Source organism: Argentina silus (assembly GCF_951799395.1).
Source record: "Argentina silus genome assembly, chromosome: 9".
Lineage (NCBI taxonomy): Eukaryota > Metazoa > Chordata > Actinopteri > Argentiniformes > Argentinidae > Argentina > Argentina silus.
The window spans coordinates 5,621,077-5,645,820 of record NC_139663.1 but is presented as its reverse complement, the minus strand read 5'-3'; positions in this window follow the sequence as shown (position 1 = coordinate 5,645,820).

Below are 24,744 nucleotides of genomic sequence, written 5' to 3'. Positions count from 1 at the left end.
AAAATGGCCACAGTTATCCTGACCTGGCATATTCCAAACCCCCCCATGAAAACGTCCCCAGTAAAACCCTGGTGGGCTGCAGCAGCCTCCCTTTCATCAGAGACAAAACCAGGATCTGTGTACTGATCTTAGTGCCCAGGGCTGTGAATGGAGCCACTGATCCAGCAATGACAGGCCTGTTAACCCTACTCCCCTGGCCCTCTGCCCTGGGCCACATGGACAGACACACAGACACAGACAGGGAGGGGCAACAATACTACTATCTGTCCTATGAGATAGTCTCCATAGATCTACCACTACTACTACTGCTGCTACATCCACACGAGAATGCTGCAACGCTTAGTCTATCCTCTTATGGTAGGGCATGTCGGGTGACTGGGGTCTGGCTACATACTGAACACCAATATATGGCATACATTACAGACAAAGCGTCTGTGAAAACTCCAGTGAGAATGGACAAAAGCACAACCGTTCTCCCATCACATACAAACTTCTGCTTTTATCTTGTCCCAAGTGAGCTGGAGTTCAGAAAATACTTCAGAGAAGAGGGTTATGTAAGACTGACACATACTGCACTATACAAGCTCCGATGAAGGGGATGAGCTAGACCAGAGAGGCTCTGCTGCTGATAAGTCGGGATGGGAATGTGTGTGTTGGGAATGGGACTGGCATTATGGCTTGGGATGCGGGAGGGTTATCAACAGCACCACCTTGCCTCTCCTTTCCTGGCGCTTTCATCTCCACACACTCTCACACACACACACGCACGCATGCACGCACACACACACATACACACACACACACACACACACACACACACACACACACATATACACACCCACCCACCCACCACAGACCAAGTGACTCACCCAGCGAACTAAACACTTTCAAAACCAATAGCCTGCAGATAGCATCTCTTACACTAACAAGCTTCTCACATGGGTATATGATCATCTCTGGTTTTCTCATACATAAACTACTTCATTAGGGATGGACTGAGATGTAACCTAAAGCTATCTAGTCTCTCTCTTCCTCTCCCTCTCTCTCTATCTAAATTTCTTCTCCCACTCTTTCTCTTGCTCCTCTTCTACTTCTACTTCCAATACTACCTCTTAATCCCATTACACCAAACACAATCAATTATCCACAGGACCATAAGGATCAGGAGAATTAAAAGGTTAGCTCAGGAGATTTAGACTTTAGAGTCATTGATGTCTATGAGGGCAATCGTTCTATCGAGTGTGCTTCACACAATAGGGTGTGTGTGTGTGTGTGTGTGTGTGTGTGTGTGTGTGTGTGTGTGTGTGTGTGTGTGTGTGTGTGTGTGTGTTCCCACTTGAGCCACCATGCAGGGTTGAGGATCTTTAATCATGTCCCTGCAAGTCCCGGCAAATTACTGCCTTGTGATGGCAATCGATAAGCCAATAGCTGCAGCAGAGGACTGCGCTTCACAGCCTGTTGGAGTTAAAGAAAAAATACTGAGGCCACTGGTTGAGTTTTTCTGCGCTCAGTGTCTGCTGGCTAAAAAAACTAGAAAGGAATACTGTATTCTCAAGAGGAGAGGGTGAGGGACAGTACAAAGTCGTGCAGACGTCAGCTTGAACGAACGAGAGGAGAGGACTGTTGCAGAGACACAGGTGCAGGTCAATCAATCAATCCTATCGTCTAAATTCATCCTAAAGCAATCTGGATACTTCTCCCCCCCTCTCTCTACCTATCCTCTATTTTCTCTGTCCTCAATTCCCCTCTCTCTCTCTCTCTCTCTCTCTCTCTCTCTCTCTCTCTCTCTCTCTCATCCCTTCACCAGCTAAAAATGATCACTCTTCTAAGGTACTACAAGCCCTATTCCTTTATTGAGTCAACAAACCAAAGATGTCTGTGAGATATTAACCATGAGCCTTACCATCTGTAGTTTTTGGACTACACAAATCCAGATAAAACAGAAGAACAACAGTACAACATCACGTATAAATCAGGTAACACAGAACATGAATTATTACAAATATCTCATTACCACAGCTGAAAACCTCCATGACATTTAACAGTGTGATTGTAGGTCTACCTCATCAGCCTGTAATGTATCATTTATGGCTCATTAATATGGCCAATGATGAATCATTGATTCGGGTTAACATTATGAAATATTTCCTCGATAATACTCTTGTCCCTGAAGTGACCCTGGTGGAGAAATCATTTTGGTAGTACTTGAGACAGACTAGTCTTGGAACTGGTAAACTAGACTCACCTCAGGGATATGTCACTCTACCAGCCAGCCTCCAGCTGGAGCAAGGTACCTTTTCCTCAGGATTCAAATGTGTTTCCTCATGCAGACATGATAGCCACTTTTCAATTTCAACTTCATCTTAAACCACCAATTTCAGCCACCGTGGCTGTGATTGAAATATGAAACCCTGCATATATACAGGCCATTACAGGCAAACACAAGGGCCGCTCTCCTGTCTGCCTGGGCAGAGGAGGAGGAACAGCAGGGATCAGATACAGCTGGGACGCACTTCTATTTATTCATTATTCAATAAGGATGAATTGACCCTTGACCCCCAGCAGGAGCTAAAATCAGCACATCCTCACTGCATGTTCGCACTGCTGGAGAAACATGTAGGGCTGGGTGGATCATGTGCAATTCCTATGATGCATGTAATTTGGGTTCAAGCTGACTTGAATTGAATGTACAATGAAGAGTCTTTTCTTTGCAATACTTGTTTTTGCGTCACAGTTTTTGCATCTCACATACACACACTCACACATACACACACACACACACACACACACACACTTCAATCATGCATGTACACATGCGCACACACGCGTATACACGCACGCACGCATGCACTCACACACACACACACACACACACACACAAGCATCATGCATGTACGCACGCACACACACACACACACACACACACACACACACACACACACACACACACACACACACACACACACACACATCAACCTGATGAACGAACTCCTCCCTGATCACACTAGAAAGTGATGATGTACAGGTTTTCTCTGAGATTGCTCTCCCGGCTCAAGTTTGTTATTATCGCTTTTCTCTCGCAACAAGACCCACAAACCAACATGTCTCTGTCAGGGAACATGTCATGCTTTTATCTTTCTTTTGACCCCCTCTAGTTCTCCTCAGAGCTTTTTTCATTTAGAGATACTGGCAACCTACATTTGGGCAGTAAACAAGTCAGATTGCAAGAGGGCCTTCTAAAGTGCAAACTGGATGAAGTGAAAGGCATGGCATGAGATCTTTAATCATGCACAAGACGCACGAGAGAACGACGAGAAGAGTGGAGTAAGAAATAGGAGAAATAACAGGCTGTTGTTTGCACCTTTGAAGGTTGTTTCATCTGCTAATTAGTTCGATTTGATGGCTCCCATCCATGGATGCAGTTTAACCCAATTCAGTCAGATGCTCACTGGGTTTTCTCTGTGCTTTTCAATCCTGAGCTTCTTCACTCCAGGAGCCAGGCTCAAGGTTATCCCAATGTCGTCCGTCATGTCCAAAGTCCACTCTGTATCTGCTGCACTGCTGAGGAGCCGTCGACAGAACTGGAGCCAAGGTTACATGTGTCAAAGCCATTGCGTATTCTTTCATATCTCAATCAAACTCTTCTCTGACTCTTGGAAGGGCTCATTCAGTTAGGCTTGTATCTCTCCTTCAAATGTATGGGCACCGGAACAGAAAAAAGAATATAATTATCATTATATAATCAATGTCAGGGAGAAAATACAGCAGAAAATGGACAAAAAACACTCAAGCTCCTAAGCAGAACAGCTTGACAAATAACGTCTTGGATTACTAAGCCGAAACCGGTCAAATAAACATCTTCAATTAATCAATTAAAACCGCCGCCTACAGAGAGCCAGATGAGCTCGTTTACATCTTCCTGTGCTGCCACCTCCCTCATTTGCGTTCACATTAGAACTTGCTGGGCTGAATCTTCTGTGGAGGAATAAATGACATGTAATATTTATTATGAAGAGGGTCCAACCAGTCTTTAGTGTGGACACAGTCCTGATTGAGATTACACATACATGGTGTGTTTCAAATACTTCTGAGGAAACTGACTTTATTTGTTTGAATTGACATCTTGAATAATCATAAATAAGAACAAATACATATGTATATGTTTGTGTGTATTTGTATGCGCATTTCAATATGTGCCTGTATAGGTACCGTACTGTACATGTATATATATTTGATCTAGTATCTATTTTTTATGAATTATGTATAATTATGTATAATATAATTATGTATAATATATATTTATATATTTTATATATCTTCTTCTCTTACTAGCCTGTGCTTTGATTTTTTTGTATGCAACCATTTGTACTTGGTAGAATCCACCCTTGACCACATATGAACTATAAATACATATAAATACAGTATGAACATAACATTTATTGACATTTTGAGAGAGTGAAGGTTGAATGGAGAGGCAAACATGATCATCTAAAGAGGACAGTCAATGTTGGAAAGCCATTTGAGTTCTAAATCACCAAAAAAAACGGTAGACTGCAAGAAATCAAAATAAATGCCCACCACGCAATAGATAAAGAATTCCCATTTACATATATTTCTGTCATCAAAGGCAATATCAAGTATACGGAACAACAACACAAATAAATTCATTAGTTTTCAAGCCCCAAAAGCAGGATGGAAGAGTAATGAATTGTGCATTAATGACAGTAGATTGATGCACTTGTTTCTCTAGGAAATAGTCTTTGAATTGGTTTGCATGAATTGTAAATGTTTTTCTACTGTTGCATAAATCATTACAAAACAATATGTCACCATCTCAAGATAAAGAGAAACAATCTCTCCAGCCTCCCACCTGTTAAGGTATTTACAAATGATCTATGTTCTATGACACTATGTGCAAATAAAGCAATTAACAATCATGAACACTGGAATTATAATTTTTGGAGGATCACAGGGGTAGTAAATGCAGCCAGACACATCAAGCTGCTCATTACTCATATATACATATTCACAATTCTCAAGTCAGCTCTCCCCCTTTATTTCTAATTCCCAAAGTAGTTAGTACTGTCTGTCAGGTGTGTGTGTGTGTGTGTGTGTGTGTGTGTGTGTGTGTGTGTGTGTGTGTGTGTGGTGTTTGTGGTTGTGTGTTCCTATCTCTCTCTCTGATCCCTGCAGCTTCCTTCATCTTCATGGCCAGCGGTCCCCTCTCTATCGTCAACCAAGCCCAGGCAATGTGACTGTCACTCCCAATCTGTGCTGAGAGAGGCCCCCCATGCCTATTTTTATAAATGTATTCATATTCATTAGTCCTGAGTGTCATTCATAACAGTGGTTCTTTAATGCACAACACTAGCTACCATCAGAGGCTGGAGCCTGCTTCTCTCATCTGACAAATTAATTACACAAGCAATCACTGCAAAGGTGCCTGCTGTCAAAGAACAATGGCTTCTGATTTCCATTTCCCTCACTCCCTTCCTCCTCTCCTACCAAACACACCGAAAAAAAACAGCTTACCACCATCGCCACTTATAGAAATCTATACAAAACCACCATTTTAAAGCCTTTGAAATGTGAAATCGTTCATTTAAGTGAGAATTAATTATCTCCTTATCTCTTTTTATCTCCTTGACCCACCATAACATTCTGCCTCATAACATTTCCATGGCAGCTGCTTAACTGGGAGAATAACGGGTGTGAACGTTTGCTGCTGCTAATGAGTGCAATTAGGCGTCAGGCTCGCTCAAGATGCAACTTCGCCCCTCTCGCACAAAGAGAGCACACTCTGATTGGCTAGTATATGTCACATAAAGAACATCCTGAACCAGTTTCATTGTGGCTCAAACAGCAGCACACCAAAGACGATTTTCTCTCTGCCTTTATGCTAGACTGAAGATGGTGAAAAGGGTTCAGATGGAAAGGCAGTCAACCCTCTGATCAGAGAACATTGATCAGAAATGTTGTGACGAATGCGATGTCCTTTGTTAAAATCATAACAACACGAATAGACATGTTGTGTATTCAGAATGTATTTGGGGTCTGTACATGTTTCTGAACACTCATTTCCTGATAATACATTCTGTTTGGCACTGCATCGTGCCTTCCACATCCTCTGATAGAACTGAGTGTTTCACAAAGCTAGGAGTGTCTTGGCCATGTTTTTTTCATGTCCTTTGTTTCCGCTCCACCCTGCTTTAAATCAAGTGCACAATGCATTTCCCCCAGTCGTACACTCTGGACAGCATTAATAAAACAGGCTCTCAATGATGCAGAGTGCAGCGCCACATTGGGCTTGGAGCAGTGGCGTGATTAAAGCTTTTAAACACCACCACCACCCTGTGAGTTTGCATATGTCAGCTCAGGGCTCAGTCAGGCTGCTAGGTTCGGGGCTGTAAAGGTTCTGCTCTCTTTCTCTCTGATGGTGAGGGGTGGTGATGATTCCATATCCACAAAGCCATGGGATAAGAGGCCTTCATAAAAGCTCAGGTGGATCGATTGACAGTTTTTTTTCGAAGGAGGCGGAGGGAGGGAGGGAGGGAGGGAGGGAGGGAGGGAGGAAGGGAGGGAGAGAGTGGACAGGGATTACAAGTTGAAAAGTTTTTTTTTGCTCTTTTTATGCCCACAGCAGGCTATTCAATGTAAAGGTAGTGTATGAGGGTTGCACTCACCTTTCATTCCGCGCTCTAAAACCATTCACCTTGTTTTCTCTCTACATATACAGAGCCCTCTTTTCTATGCAATGTCTTCCCCAGATCATTTAACCACACACACACGTGTGAAAACACATACGACAGTACACACTTTTTTACAACCACACACAGACACATACAGAATGAATGACTGAATGACAAATGAAAGAATGTCTTTTAGCTATGAGCTTGCCTCCTCACACCCGGATACATACGCGAATATTAACCCCTCTGAGTGATTACAGAAATTAAATTAATGTTTTTAATTGAATTTAGAACTAAATATTATCCAGAGCAACTTCATTAAAATGATATAATCCTACCGACTCTCTCATTCCTGTCATCACCACAGGCTGTGCGGATGTTCAAATGTCCCCTAGAACGAGAAATGTCCTCAATTATACTCTCCTAGCGAGAAAATTATTCCTTGAAAGGCCTTCTCTCACAAATTAAAAATCACTTGACCTGCAATTTGTTCACTTTGTGGACAATGACCCTAAAATGAAGCCGTAGCCCTCATCCACCACTGACACCAAGAAACACTAGGCATTACTATTCTGGCCACAACAACCCAGCCCAGAGTCCAACTGTTCTGGCTCATCCATGCTGCTGTTTAGGTCTCATGTACAGCAGCCCTGACAACATCAGTGTGATCCTATCATGTCATGCGTATGACATGCAGGGGTGAGCTTTGGAGGCGAGGGGATTCTCGAGCAGGGCCCAGAGTGTATTCACATGTCGCCGTCGTCGTCTCCCACCCCCCCCCCCCCCCCCCCCCACCCCCCCATCCCCGTCCCCGTCCCCGTCCCTGTCCCCATACCTCCTCAACCAACCCCCAGAGCTCCAGTGGGCCTCAGCCCTGCCAGGGGACGCGAGGGGGGACGTCTCACTGGCTGGAAGACGAGAGGAGACAGTGACCCAGGCAAAGGCAGCCCTATCGGGCCGCAGCGGCCCCCCTGCAGATTTAAACGGGCTGCGTCTCAAAGGCCCGGTGACAGGAAATCTCACTCAGATCACAGGCAGCGGCACTGATTGCATTTGACATGTGCATCCTTTCCCCTCAGCCACTGTGTCTGTGTTTTGTCTGGATTACTGGTGCTTATATATTATTTTTTTTTACCCCTCCTTTCTTCTAAAACCGTGACCTTTTTGTACGCCTCACTTGTCTTTGTCAAAGTGCATCGAAGCAAAAGACTGTGTAAAAGGATCATCCCAAATAAAACAATACATACTCAAGGGAACTGAAGAAGACCACACATCTAACTAGGCTGCCTTAAGAGCTGATGTACTAAGGGGTTACTGTTTTGGGCTCTAACTGGGCACACTAATCCCCCTTTGACACACGCACACACACATTTTACTGTCAGCTGTTTCCTAGCTACCGTCGGATCCGCACAGAATTTGGGATTTGTGCTACTGTACACCACAGCAATATCTGCCCCACTGATGCAGCGCTCTCCTTTCTCTCCTCACCCCCCCCCCCCCCACCACCACCCCCCCCCCCCCACCCCCCCCACCCCCCCTCCCACCCTCTATACAGTCCCGCTTCTCTCTGGCCTTTGTGTCTTTGCACCTCTCCCTCCCTCTGGTTGATACATGGTGAGCAGCAGGGGGGCAAACAGAGGTGTTCCAGTGGAAAAGTGCTGTGCACGGACCACAGAGAGCATCCCCATCATTTGAAATTGTGCCTTCAGTTTACCAAAAAAATAAAAAGCTCTTTCTGATTTTCATTTTGTCAGTGTAGAGTCCACAGTGTAGAGACCATAGTTATGACCCTTGACAGGTATATGGAGAACAACTTACAGCATTCCGAGCTCCATTTTGAGATAACGGAGTAAATTTTTGAGTGTGTATACATGCTGTGTGTATGTGTGAGAGAGATAGAGAGAGAGATTGTGTGTCTGTGTCTCTGTATGTGCATAAGTGTGTGTGTGTGTGTGTGTGTGTCATGTGTGTGTGTGTGTGTGTGTGTGTGTGTGTGTGTGTGTGTGTGTGTGTGTGTGTGTGTGTGTGTGTGTGTGTGTGCCAATATGTGCATATGCATGTGCGTGTGTGTATGTGTCTCTGCAAGCATGTTTGTGCATGTTAAAATGCATCAAAGCAATAAAGACACATTTATTTGATTCTATTTTCAATCTCTCTTTGAAATGAAAATAAATAGCCAAATATATTTGCACAGGATCTCTTTCATCCGTCAGTATTGGTTGCTTTGAGAGGTGCAATGCACCATAGACTTTCCCGTTTAACCTCAGAGGGGTTCTCTCAAACGGATCCTAAATCATTCCAGGCAGAAGCACATGGTGGACTGGATTTGCATATCGGCAGATTCATGCTTCATTGTCAAAACTTGAATTCTCCATGATCCTGTATCTATTAATCCTACTGGGGTAGCAGAGCGTTGAAAATACTACAGGCTTCTCCTTTTTTGGGGGGGATTTAAACAGTTGCAGCTGAGCTGCAGCGTTAGTTCTCTTTGTGTACTGTATGTAGAGATGCTCTTGGAATCATCCCATTAGCTGCTTATATTACGACCGTACATTTCTTCATATCTAATGATCTTTCACACTGTCAGATGAGCCTTCAGACAATATCCAATCTTTTTTCAATGTGCAGAGAGAATTCTGAACACATCGAGCCACACACATGAAGACAACATACAATCTGAAGCCATTCTAAGTCACCATTGTATCGGTCCCGTGAAAAGGTACCACAGTAAGCCGCACGCGTCTCTGTGTGCAAGAGACCATCGGGTTTCCAGGATAAAACAGTTCTATCTAGTTCAACCAACCTCTCCAGGCCCCCACCTGGGCAGAGCATAGGAAGGGTTGACTCGCAGCATATGCTCCCAGACCTGAGCCTAGAGCAGTCTTTCATGGCTCCAGCTTCAGGGACAGAGGAGAGGACATCCAGATGTGACAGTGCTCCTCAGCACATGCCCAGTGTCCCCCACTGTCAGCTCCCATCACATCGCACAAGTCACATAGCTGATGCTCTCACGATAGGATTGACAAGATACATCGCAGTGCCTTCTGTGTGCTACAATAACAACCCGACCACAACCTCTACCCGTTCCATACAAACTGAGTAAAAAAAAAAAAAAAAAAAAAGATCGATATTATGCATATCAGTCTTTCCGCATATCAGTTAATGATGTGTACTCTATACCTCGTCCACACATACGCTCACACGCAAACGTGTCCCAAGATATCTCCCTTCAAAGCCAGAGTCAATTTGTTGACCACGAAGGTGGAGTGTTCAAAGTGGAGTGTCAAAATGGTGGTGAGGGAGACGTGGGGGCCATTGTAGAGCAATGTCTTGCTCACGTGTGAAGTGGAAGAGGGGTGTCAGAGAAGAACGGGGCAAAACAGCCAAACAAAGTGACATCCAATAAATGCAGGTTCCCACGTGGACAGGGCCAGCGGGGAGGGCTTCAGCTCAGTGCTGCTCCTAATCAATACTGAGCACCAGGCATTGAGATGCAGCCAGGGGCACACGGCCAGCCCAGCCTCCCCAGCAGGCCTGCTGCCAAGGACAGCCTAGGCTGAGCTGAGGCACGCTGAGCAGCCAGCAGAGAGAGCCCCCACAGCAGAGAGGCCCCAGTCCCTAACGCACACAAGCCCAGTGACAGGGAGCGTGCCGTGGATTCAGAGAGCTCCTCTCCCTTCCTCCCTCCCTCCCTCCCTCCCTCCCTCCCTCCTTCCCTGCATAGAGCTCTGCTATGCTTAGCTCCTAGGTCGCCACAACTAGGAGGTAGGGGCCTCCCTGAGGAAAACACTACTCCCAGTGGAAGGGGAGGTAGATGAAGGGCAGGGCCTGTTTAGAGACACTGCATTGATACTTGGAATGGTAATCAAGCCGGCAGATGCCCAGCAAACACCACGGAGGCTGAGCTGACAAATCACAGTTGAGCTGGTGGATTCCTACTCAGATTCACATTGTGTATGCAGTGGGGATGCTCTGTCCCTACATCTCCATTTCCATTTCCATGGATTTGTTGTGAGAAGACAGCAACATTGGTGCATCCATCACCCAATCATTTACTAGAGAAAAAGAGTGCAGGCGGTGGGTCAATAAATCCACAGGTTGTGATTGGCTTGATTTGAGGTCAGCAGCGTTTGGAGAGTGCTGGAACAGAATGTCAAAATGTGAATATATTCTTATGTACATAAAAATGGATTCATAGCACCAGTGTTTTTCACCAATGAAATGGAAATAACATGAGGCTCCCTTGTCTCCCCCCCCCCTCGCTCTCTCCCTTCCCTTAGCTTCTCTACCGCATCTATGTCTCTTTGCCTTTGTACACGCAACACAAGAATACACTCACCATTTCCCATGAGGGGAGGACTGAATGAAAGCGGAGCTTCTCAGCTCACATTGTGCTATAAAGAGCTTTGTTTCTTACTGCAGTTTTTCCTTGACTTGCTTCTGTGTTGTTTAAATGTTTACAGTGAACATCTTGGGGCTTGAAACACTGATGTGTGGTCCAAGAATACTGCCTCAATTCAATCCCTCTTTGCTTCCCCCAGGATGAAGGTAATGTGGCCATTATGGGAAAATATGAAATGGCTTTTAAAAGTACTGTTATGACGCAGGCTTGTAAACTCGTCTTTTATCCCACATCAGCACCATGATAATATATTATGAGACAAATAGTGTTCATTCTCCCCAATCCAAGGTCATACTTAGTTTTAATTCATGCTTCCACTCCCTGCCCTAATCTCAAGCCATTCTTCTTTGTTGTTAATAGTGGGAGATGTGCCTCCAGGTCCCGTGCCAGATTGATTAGACTTTCCACAGAGTGTGTTCATATTCTGAGAATTTAAGTATGTTTCTTCCCTGCAGCCTCTCTAATTCTCTTGTCAGTAAACAGGCAGGCATGGAAACAAAAGCTCCCTCAGCCTGATTCTGGCTGATTAAAATGGCCCCTCAAATAACGGCTTCCCTCCTCAGTCAAGACTTTCATTAGTGACAGGTCTCATTGGCTAGTCAGTCCCACAGCTTGTATCCTTTTAGCTCTCTGTCTCTCCGAGAGGCATTTCATTATGTGAGGCAGACGAGGGCACAAGGCTGTGGATTGGTCACCAATGCAGGAAGTAATAAATAAAGGAAGGAAACCAAGCATAATATTCACATTAAATTCCTAGGTTTCACATGATTCATCCAATCAAATCACCATTCTGAATAAGTTTACACTTCAGCTGCAGAGCGAAAGCTGAGGCAGCAACTCCTACAGTAATTCCTGAAGGCTCGCATCACATGGCGATATGTCAGGCACTTTCATAGTGTGAGATAGGACTATTTGCCCCATGCAAACACTAATTATCATACCCCTGCGGGCACATGGCAATTACTGGGCAAGGGGCGTGTGCCAAACCCTACGGTCCGAGCTAATCTGATTACATTCCCATTATGAACTATAAACACAGTTTTGCTGCTTGACTGAGTCAGTTAAAGGCCTCCTGAAGCTAAATCACGGAGAGTGTAGAGCCCTATTGTTCTTATGCAATAGACCCAAATCATTTGTCACTGTTAGGTGGGTTCAAAGCACCTCCCTCATCTATACAAAAGTGAAGGATGGTGGTACTATGAAATTCACAAACATATCAGAGCCAAACACAGACAGTTTTGCCTAATTCTGCTCTGATATATTTCATTTTTCAGAGTAAATTCTGTCCCCTGGCTGCATGAATAAACATGTGTAGACAGCCCCAGCAGTCGGAGAGAAGCAGCCGTGCCAGACATGGAGTCAGGCATGGAACAGACACAACCAGTCTGATTGGGGAAGCAGTCAGACAGGCTGTCACCCAGTTTCACCTGAGGCTGTGCAAGGCGCTGCTGGTCTTTCTGGGCGCAAACAGAGCTGGGGAAAAACAGCCATTTTGTCCCGGTTTCAACTAATATCTGTTGGCTCCCTGGAGCACCAAAGACGTTTAATTAAATAAGCGTCACGAAAAGGGCAGATAAATATGGCATAAATATGCAGTGTGTGTAATTATGGTGTGGCATCTCCGAGATTGTTGCACTCCTACTGGTCCACCTGGGACATCAAACCCAGAGCTTGTTCTCCATGTGTTGGACTGTGTCTCTTGGCTTTTGTCATGTCGTAGCCAAGTTTAGGATTTAGCCTCAAATCTAACGTCACAGCTCACCTGGTCGTGATAAGCTAAAGATGTGACTGCATGTGTTGTAGGCCTATGGCATATCTTGAGAACATTATTTAGTTGTCTTGAGTTTACCGTCATATGTGATTATATGAGTTTTGTTTAAGTGACTGTTTCAGTAGTATATCATGTACACACTTTCTTCCTGTGTGTGTGTGTGTGTGTGTGTGTGTGTGTGTGTGTGTGTGTGTGTGTGTGTGTGTGTGTGTGTGTGTGTGTGTGTGTGTGTGGGTGGGTGTGTGTGTGTCACTGGCGCAGATGCATGAATTATTATCTTGAGCTTGCATCAGACCAGGGAGTTTTAATCACACAAGGATTTATCAGAGTGTTTTAAACAAATGCCTTTTTTGTAAGCATGGTGGATTATCATAAGATTTAAAGATTGGGAAATGGCTGACAGCTGTCAAGCTGCATAATAACGTACGGCTGGAAAATTATATCGTCGTGGGTTGGCAGAATGTCAATGCAGCTATCTAGGTTAAAGCGCAATACACATAGCCACAAACAGCCTCAAAACAAACACACACACACACACACACACACACACACACACACACACACACACACACACACACACACACACACAAAGGTACAGTTTAGCTGAAGAGGTTTTGAGGGGTTTCATAAGGCTTTCAGAAAATGTGTCATTGTGCCTGAAGGGGTGGGGGAGTTGTTGGGAGACTGGAGAGGTAGGAACAAAAACATATTTTCTATTTTCTTGTATTTTTCAATGAGGTGCCTAAATGAGTCTAAAATGGCCTGCCGAGAGCAGCCTGCTGTTAGAGAAAGGTCCCTCTGTGGACTCGATCAGATATACCCATGTGAATTAAAGCAGCGAACACTATTAAACACAGCAGGCGCCACTCTCAGCGCCTCTGGAAAGCAAGTACACGACACCTCTGTATCCCCAGGGACCTCTGTTGCCTTTGTGTTCCCTAATTTATGAAATCCTCTGAGCTGCCTACCCAGCTCTCCCAGAATGACTGGAGCATCTCTGGAGCATGCAGAAACACTGCTGTTCATTAGCCAATGGAGCCTAGAACAAACAAACACACCCCATGGGGAGATGGATGCTGCTTCAGAGGCACAAGTCTTCCCTGGCTGAATAGACCACCCTCGACGAGGGGGACAGAGTCTTCACTGACAGCCTGAGGCGGTGATTGGTCTTCAGTGGTTCCAGAGAGGGGCCTCCTTCTCTCCATTCAAAGAGCAGGCAGACAGAATAGTGGCACTCTTACCCATGCTAATGTGCAGCCAGAGCCGCAGCTCTACCATTACTTTTACCTGCCCACACTCATACACTACTCCTGTCTTTTAAATAAACCTCCTCCCACTGTGCAATGACCATCTTTAAATGGTTGGTTAGTCTGGTACATCTTTCAGTAATAAGACCACTACTAGTGTGGTTGACATGAACAGGTTTTATCCACATCAAGTTCTGAACATGACTCAACCATGATGGAGACTCATTTCAGAGTTCATTTTATCCTGCAAGATAGAGGTGTCGTACAAACAGGCATATGTAGATGAGTGTAAATAAATTAGATTGTTTTCTGTTGTTGCTCTCGTCTTTCTAAGTGTATTGCCCTGGAATCAGGTGTGTGTAGACACTTCCAAATTAATGAATCAGAGGTAACAACAATTATTTAATTCCTGTATTTCCTGTGTCATAATTTCATTATTTCCTGTGTTCCTCTTTATTGGATAGGCTTATGCAGGTAATGCTACAGTACAAGACACATGTATAATTATTTCATTTTGCTTTGAACCTTTACCACCGTGAATGACAATAACTATCATTTTTGAAGAAAAATCGAATGAAGTTAATTTGTGCTGAACATCGCCTGTTTTGGCTTGAGGCTTAAGGGCGACTCTTTGAACTTGACCACATGCGTGGGAGTGGAGTAGTGTAACTGCACAATAATTAAAACAGAATTCTGTGATCTCTTAATCCTTGGGGAACTTAAATGTTACAATTAAAGAACCTTCTTGAATGTTTCATTAGGCATATGCCCCGACAATTCAAGTAAACTGTCAACAGTGCGACCATCACATTATAACTGGATGACAGTAGTCAGTGAACAGTTCTACTGTATGTCGCCTCCTTATATGAAAATGAATTTTTTTTGTTAAGTCCTTACCTTGAGCTTCTGTGCGGTGGATGCACATTGCTAACATCAGAATCCAACAGGAGACCCACTTCTGTCCAACAGAACCCCCGAACATCTTCCGCGACAGCACCAAGCCACCAGTGCGCGTTCGCCGTCTCCACGTTGGAAACATGTTGCTCGGCAGCCACAGCCTCCCGTGAGAGTCCTGCCTCCTAGTCCTGTGTGAAACTGTGCTCACCGATGTGGGTGAGTGAGTCGGGAGAGCTCAGTCCGTGAGCGAACGCGAGGCAGGCTTGCAGTAGTATTGAAACCCTATGGACAAGTCCCGCATGAGCTAGGCGGAGTCAATCGAACTACTGCTTCGTTCCAGACTATCGAAGGTGTGACTAAAACAGGTTCTGTGTATCCTACACTGAAAATGATACACATTTCGACTGGAAAAAATATCTATGGATAGGCTAAAACAAGCATATCTTCTTTCTACTTCAAACGCAGCGATATCCTCAGCTGACCATTTTATGAGCATATAGTAATTACAGCCAATTCAATTGTGAACAATTAGTCACAAATTAGTCACAGAATTTCTGTACTGAAATGTGTGAAATGTAAAAAAAAATCCGTGGAGGCTAGACTCGGTCTCATAATCATGATCAGTAAAGCTCAGATGGGGCAACAAATGATGCACAAAATTAGGACTAAACATCCTGTCATTGTCATTGAAACAGACTCTTTATTGATCCCAAGATTAATTGAACTTCATGAAGACGCGCACACGAGCGCGCGCGCGCACAGTTATCTCTGTGAAGTAGCCACGTCAGAATGACTATCATCATTTTCAGGTCAGGTCTGCACATGTTCTGGGTACGTGCAGAAGTTGCAAATAACCGTTATAGGCTACAAGTTGTTATTGCGTCCAATTATTCTCTGTGGTTCAGCACAAGTCAGTGCGCGCCATCTGAAAGCCATGGAAGTTCAAGTGCATTGTAGAATGTTATGTTGCCACCATGCGGCACGACGCAGTAAGGCATCTACTTGATGATGACTTCGTTAATTGATGCTGCAACCAGCACAACAGCATCCCCTCACATACTGAAACAATTGATTAAAAACACGCAGGTGGGTGGTCTGAATGTTGACTTGAATGAATACATAGTTTGCTCAAGGTTTGAAAGAGCATATCAGGGAGAGAGAGATCAAAATTGAAGTGATCAAATGAGAAACACTTCTGAAAACAGATGTGGGTGGCCACACCTTTTGATCTGCAGGAAGATCTCATCAGACAGCCCAGGACTGCTTATAACTTCAATATACCTACCTATGTGTGTGTGTATGCACGCGCGTGTGTGTGGTTGGTTGGCACTAACAGCACTAACGATGAGCAGAGGAAAGTAAGGTGATTGTGGTTAGAGGAGTGCAATAAAAAAAAGTCCTAAGTAGAAGGCTAGTCATGATAGAGCCATGAGTTCCCATTGAGTTGATCAAATTCAGTCTTCTCTGCCCTGAAAGAGTCAGACACAGAAGGTACTTTACCTGCAACGCCTACAGTGAGTGTTCTTCCCTATAGCCTTCACCATCTCATCATTTCTCTCCCCGTCTCCTAGGAGCTCTCACAGCTGCTGAGGGCTCACTTTGTGTCGAGTTGCCCCCCCCCCCCCCCCCCCCCCTCCCCGTAACTCACCACCACACCAACCCCCTCTCACTAATGATGTGCTGATTATGAGGCTCTTAGGCCAGCAGATTGCTCTCCAGTCTCATTCGCATGCAGTGGAAAATTGCTGCTGTCTTGGTGCTCTCCCGCTGTGCATAGTAGGCATGTCGACATTAGTGGGCTGTTAGGAACAGCACCGCTCAGGCATGGGGGGCAGGTGCGCAGCTTCTCTCCCGGAGAGGCGGCACAGACACTCCACTGGCGCTGGGCATGGAGGAGAGAATGACATGACAAACATGTCTGGTGCTTTACATGGCTGAGAGGCTTGCATACCAATTACATATATTTACAGTGAATATATCTTCATTAATACATGACAGGTGCTATGGAGTTACATACATCTCCCAGAAGGAAACGTGTTTATTGTGGAAGAGAGTGGTTTGTCTAATATTCGTCGTGTATAATCCTTTAAAAGGCACCTTACTCTTTTCACATCTGAGTGATAGCTCCAGTGTGACATTTTCCCACGTGACATTTGCCAAGGGGAGACCTCCCACCCAAGGTGATAGTTCCACACACTGTGAAAAGGTACAGGTATGACAATGCACCCTCAGTCAGCTCAAGCCTTTATATAAGCCTCACAGCAACATGAATATAACTCATCTTGGAGAATATGATGGGCCACAATGTTCCAAAACGTGTTTGCTTGATTTAGAATGGTATTTAGTTCAGACTGGATATATTTACATGGTACATACTGTAGGATACAATGCATGAGGGGACACAAAGTGGCCATAATAAACATCACTATTGCTGCTATCCATTAGACATCTGTGGTAGAAACAAATCAAATTACCCTTCCTGTATATCTTTCTGCAATCATGTAAACAAGGCTGCCATTTCATTTCATCCTAGCTCTTTGCTCTCTATGGTCCTCTGTGGCCGCTTTTTGACACAGATGTTGCTATTGTTGATTTCCCTCTAAAGGCCAGTGAAGATGTACTCTCCTCAGATGAATGAAACTAAACACACACACACACACACACACACACACGCACACACACACACACACACACACACACACACACACACAACACACACCATATACTACAGATATTGCATCATTACTCCTAAAACCAGAGCTCTATACTAGAAAGTCTTACTGAGAAATCTGATTTCTCCTCTATAACAGATCATCTACCACTCAACCCTATCCTTGAGACATTTGTAAAGCCCTGCTGCAAATTGAAACATGAAAAATACGACCATGACCACTCTGAGAAATACGACAACAACCACTCTGAGATAAAACTGCTTCTGAACGAACGCACCACTAGCCGGTTTCATATATCTTCCCTTTGGCTGATTATATAGATCTCCTACATGTCAAAATGTAATATGTATGTTTTTGCACCCCACAGAAAAGCAAATTAATTGCATATGGCAAGACAAGCAGTTAAGTCAATGGAATATTTCTAAATTAAGGATTCTGTCTACCCTCACCATAGCAACTGAAGAGAGAACTGCTACATTAAGGGCACATATCCAGTCCCTGGTTAAATTGCTTAAGACTTTTACAACCATTACTCTCTTGATTCTATTGAACCTTCCATTCCAGTCTGAAAAACCACATCTCTTATCAACCAATATGAAGGGACGAAAATGGGCACAGGTGGGTGACCCCACCTCCTTGTAGGTACATTGTAATTACAGTGTTGGTACACATTGTTACATAGTAAATACATTGGTTATAAGACAATTGCAAGGGTTCCATGGTGTAATGGTTAGCACTCAGTACTCCTGCGATCCGAGTTAAAATCTGTATGATGACTGATGGATAGATGATTCACTTACTTAAACAAATGTATTTGTTGTAAGTCGCTTTGGATAAAGGCGTCTGCTAAATACCATAAATGTAAAACATTTTTAAAAAAAATGTAACAATTGTAAAGAGGAATCAATTGATCAATACAAATGCTTACTGAGTGTTTCTAAGCAAATGCTTATACCCTCTGTATCCTTGCTTTCCTTGCTTGGTTTCCAGGAAGTGACCGTGGTGCTTGACTCTTTCTGTGACTTAAATGTTTGGTGATTGCCGTGTGTTATTTGCGCCCTTCATCCTGGTCCCCCTCCCCTCTCACCCCATGCAACCTTCTCCAGACTGATTTGATGATTTTCTATTTGAAGTTCCTCTCCAAGCCGTTGTTTACAGTGAGTGTGTCTATCAGGGGACAGCTGTGGTGAGAGAAGTGGCTCTGCTTTATTTATCCTTTCTCTGATTTCCCTATTAGGAAACGTGCTGTGGTGTTTCACTCTCTGCAGTTGATATACAGTAGGAATCCAGCTGTAGAGAACAAAAGCTTTACAAAAACTTGCGACATTACAATGATTTATTTTTTACAAAACAGTGTGTACGCACAGCAAACCACATGGGAGAAAACAACATACCTTTGAGATTTTATTTACAGACCAAATATGAAGCCTTAGCAATTCTAAACACAAACTGAACACTGAACTGTGATGCACATAGCGTTCAACCATAAAATCATAAACTCTCAATCTAAGGTAATTAATAAAATATGTATCCTACTGTATTTATCATATATGTCTAAATAGATATCTCATCAATCATTATGAGACACTTACAGTATAGCATAGGATTATGAGACAGACTTTCCATATGACTGCTTCGGTGCTTGATTCATGATAAAGCATGATAAGATATGTACTTTCACAGGGGAAACTACCTTAATTACTTTCCGCTAATACAGCAAGAATAATTACATTGGAATACTGATTCCATCATTCTATTGAATAGTGGACATGTTCTCTTAGCATGTATTCAGTTTGTTTCTTTTAACAGTGGATACATCTTGGCAGCTATGGTGGCTTAATCAAAACACTTTGGACAGAAATTGGAGAATTGAACATGTTAAAGGGGCATTCTGGGATTCAAAAAACTACAAAGCGGTCACCCCGAAAAATGTTTTGGTAAACAGCTGAGGGAGGGATGGGGCTGGAGAAATGTTACCATTCTGAAATTCATAGATGGAGCAATGGATGACCATCCATGAGATCAAAATGATAGTTAACCATGTTTTGAAGCTACACAGTGTTGGTTTAAAATTACATTGTTTATAAACAATTGAGTAAAACAATTGAGTAAAACATTTTGGGTTCTGATCGGGTAAGATTTGAACTAAGCTCATGAGGAGTTACTACCAATCTTCCGCCGTAGATTGAAGACCCATCTTTTCAGGCTACATCTTAACGGCCCCTCCTAAAGAACTCTTCACCCCCACTACCCCCCTGTACAAGTTTCTCTCCTGTTAAAAAAAATGAAAAAAGTAATTTTTCCTTCTTCTAGCATTGTGACTGCCTATTGCCCCTGGTCCGAGCATTGATTACTTTATCTTATGATGACTGATGGAGAGATGATTCACTTACTTAAACAAACGTATTTGTTGTAAGTCGCTTTGGATAAATGCCATAAATGTAAATGTAAATGTAGGTGTATATACTTCTTCAAGAATCAATGGCGATCATTAATTTAAAAGTTAAAAAATGTATGTACCAATCCCAGATTGCACCGTTAAATCAGATTTTTTAGATAAATTAGTATGTGTGTCTATTTAAACAAGTTTGATAGCTCATCAGACGTTAAAGGTCATACTTTGCATCTCCATATTTTTCTAGAGCCACACAATTATTAAATGATCTATTTAAATACACAATATAATAACGAGTACTAGGGCAGAGGACTCAATTGCACGACGCAGGCTTGATCCAAAAGAATAGTTTTACTAGCAAAATGGTTCGGTACACAGGTGGGCAGTCAATAGGTAGCGTATATATCCAGAAAGGCGTAGGCAAAACAGAGAACGGTACACAGGTAGTCAAATTCCAAGATCCAGGCAGATAGTCCAACAGGGAGAAGGCAAAAAAGCCAAGTCAAAAAACACTCAAAGATCAAAACCATGAAAACTAGACACTAAGGTAATTGCTGGAACGTATTCACACTGAGGCACAATAAACGAACTGACAACGAGACAGAGGAACACACAGACTATATAAACAGGGGATGATGACAAGGAACAGGTGAAATCAATCAGGGCTGGGGTAGACAATTACACAAGCGGGAAAATACACAAGGGCAGATAACGGAGTGACAGAAACGAAAAACAATGTGAGTAAAACAGAAATTAAATCAATAACAAAAACAAAGACAAACAACACTAAAGGACAGGACGGGACGTTACACATAATTATTTTTACACCTCTAAATTATTTTGCATCCCTCACTCTCCAATCCCTGTGTTCAAAGACTCTGTCATGGTACATCATGGCATTTACATGCAGTATTCAGGGGCGCAGTGGAAATTATGAGGAGTGAATAGACTAGAGAGATGGAAATGGGATGTCTCTTGCTTTTCACACACAAAAATATATTTCTTCTCATTTCCACTCCAAATCCTCCTTCCAACTACTCACCAGTGAACAATTCCCTTGTGAATGTAATATAAATGCTATTTTCATCATACTTTTCAACAAAATGGCTATACTTTACACCTAGGCTATATTAGGCTATACTTTAAACCCTTTATGTTCTGGGTCAAATTGCCCAGTGGTTTATAAGTCACCTCTAAACATTTGTAGTTTCCCTTAATGACCATCAAGTCACACCTATGATTCTAAAAATAACTATAATAATTTTCTTCTTTTATTCCAGACAGGCCACATTTGTCTTACATTTATCCATATGTTTTCATAATAAAACACACAATTTGCAATTTTCCATTGTATGCTATAATGAACATAGTGTTCTTTTTATTATTATTATGAACAATTCAGATGCTGACTTTATGTCTTTGACATGCGTAATACTGTAGCATATCTTGTGGGACCTGGGACCTTTCTATGTTTTCAGCAGAAACTCTTTCCTGTTTTTCATGGGGGGATGGGGAGTCGGGATCATTCAAGTTTTCCATTATTTGACATGAAAACCTTACTTTCAGGCTGTGAAGAAGCTTCCTCTTCATCAGAGGATAATAATACATCAAACTTATATAGCACTTTTCTAAGACCCAAAGATGCTTGATGAGTCCTACAGTAATAATCAGAGTTCACTGTCCTTGGTCTCAGACACCTCTTCCTCAATCTAACTGGCATGGTCAAATACGTTTTTTAGCACCTTACTGACTGAAAGTCTTTCACTCATGTTTCAAGAGAGAGCATACTGTTCTGTTGTACAAAGAGTGAAGGTTGGGTAGGACCCTGCGTGCGACCCATTTATCAGCATGAAGGGGGATGAGGAGTGAGAGAGGGAACAACAGAGAAGTTAATTCTGTGCAAGAACATCAAATAGACCCAGAACATTATTTATGTAACCTAAGTGTGTCATTAGTTTCCCTTTTATGAAAATGTCATTACCCCTACCTAGAGGATTAGAAGAAGGCTCATGCTGAACAAATAAAGTTAAATAACATTCAGTGATGTCAAACTCTAAAATGGGTCCTGCAACATAACAGGAGGGTTAAACTAAAACAATAAAACAACGCAAACTAAAATAAATCCATATCTTGTCCTGCCCGATATGAAGTCAGGCGTCCCTGTTGACCAACTACCTCTCTCTCTCTCTGTCTCTCTGTCTCTCTGTCTCTCTCTCTCTCTCTCTCTCTCTCTCTCTCTCTCTGTCTCTCTCTCTCTCTCTGTCTCTCTCTCTCTCTCTCTCTCTCTCTCTCTCTCACCCTAACCCTAAGCCTCCCCTATAGAGGGATTAAATGCTGAACAGGACGGCTCTTTGCCGTACCAGGCTGTGAAGTCCAGGAGGAGTTCATGTTCACTCTACTAGGTCGGTATAGCACATAAAGGACGGAGGGCTGGTGAGCGGTATGAGACCCCAATAAAGGACTCTAATACAGAGAAACACTGTAGAGACCACACGTGTTGCTGTAAGGTAAGGATCTACTTTCATCATATGTTGACCTTCATACTAAACACAAGCCATAAACATTGAAGCTCTGTACATGAAATATTAGTCTGGTGTGGTAATGGACTCATCCAGGCACAAAGGATCAGGCTCAGCATTAGTACAAAGCCAAAGACTCAGTCAAAATAACAATACAGAGGCAGAGATGGAGTTGTGAGTTAATGAACCTCATGCTAATGAGTCTAGCGGAGTTAGAGCCTCTCCCATGAGCAGGGCCTATGTTCGTTTTGGTTGCTGATAAGCATAACACATAATTAGCAGTCAGTGTGTCTAATACAATTCAAAGACATCAGACAGGAAACAGTGGTGCACCCTCTCCTCCCTCTCAATGTGAGGAGCATGTGATGATGACTGTGACCTCAGCAGTGACTCGTTGACGTTCAGGACAGTCACAGTGAGTCATGTGGGGACGTTCACAATGATAAGGATTATACTGAAATATAGCCTGCAGGTCATACTGGGTCTGACGGAGTGCCTTCAGTTGAAGAGATATAGTATGTTTACTGTACATTCAAAGTGGCCTGTCTGTGACAGCTAGTTCTGAACAAATGAGCTGGCCTTTTCTCAGAGCTGTTGTGAGTGAGATATAATAAAAATAATGATTCATATTGTAAGCGGCCCAGAGTGTTGAGGTGGAGTAAGTCCCTTTGGGAGCAGCAGTAAAAACAATTGTAATAGAAGAGAGTATATAACACATTGATATGACCCTAATAGTGCTGTCAGTGATGCTTGAAGCTCTGCTTGTTTCCTCTATCTAATCTAATTGTCCATGGATTATTGTTAGATGATATTTTCATAGTGACTCGGCACGTTTTGTGAGATTTTCTGTCAAATGACATATTGATTTTATGAAGCAGTAAATGTGCTTACATTGTATACAATGATTATCTGGATAGGCGATGAAGCCAATGGATGCTTATTAGATGTCACAAACCAATGATAACCTCAGGTCTAAGATATTGTAGTTAATCATGCTGCAGTTGTTGAGGCTTTCAGATGGTATTGTATATTATATTGTATAGTATAATGCTGTGTTTATTATAGACAAATTGGCATTTTCGAGATGCCGCCCACACCCTCCTCATCTCTAATACCTGTGTGCTACAGTAAAGCTGTACAAGGTTAACAAAGTAGGCCTTCATTTTCATGAGAGGAGCCACTTGAGCTCATTATGGAGTCATGTGCACTTGTGAATTGATTGTGTTTGGAAAATTACTTAGTGCCCTTATGATGTCAGCGGCTTTGGCATACTTAACCCTCTGATGGAGGTCATTTTTTGTCATCAGGACAACGTTTTAAACATCTCCCTTTATTACAGTGTAGGAAGTGGTATGCATAAACTGATACCAATAAATAACCACATTCTCAGATAACATTGAATTTAACCGTTGACCATCACTGGTGACTGCAGTCTATGAGTCTCATACTGTAGATTGCATAAATATTTCCCCCTCAGGCACTGAGAGAGAAGACAGTCCGTTAAGACATCCTCACCATTATCTTCACCAGTATCTCTGCACACTCACCCACAGCCTCTTCTGAACATCGCCCCAGGGCTCAAACAGCGCCAACAAGTCTCCAAACAGGTCCTTACTCATCCCCAGACACACTGCTGCATGTTCTAGCCTGCGGTTCACTGTTCCCTAGGTACACGCAGAGAGAGAGAGAGAGAGAGAGAGAGAGAGAGAGAGAGAATCTCACAGAATCTTTTCTATGATTTTCAATTCTAGATCCCACTCCCCTCGCACATTACACAACTTCTGGGTAAAAGCCCACTTACTCATTACTCTCAAAACTGAAAACACTTTGACATGTGTAGGCCGAAATGGGGTAAGTCAAGACTAAACCTTTTGAGGATTTGTTGGGGTGTGAGTAGCCTGTGATACAAGCTAAGGGGAGAGGGCTCTTTCTATTCAAGATGAGCAGAGTGAAAGAGAGGCAAAGCAAAGGGTAGCAATTATTTTCAGGTTTAATAAATACTGCAAAATTGGTCTGCCAGCTCTGAACAAATACGTCAAATACATATTTTATCAGCCATGCTCTATTCCCTGTACATTAATGTAATCTTACATAAACACATGTAGTTCCAGATATAATCAGAGATTTAAAGAAGGACAAACAAACACTCATG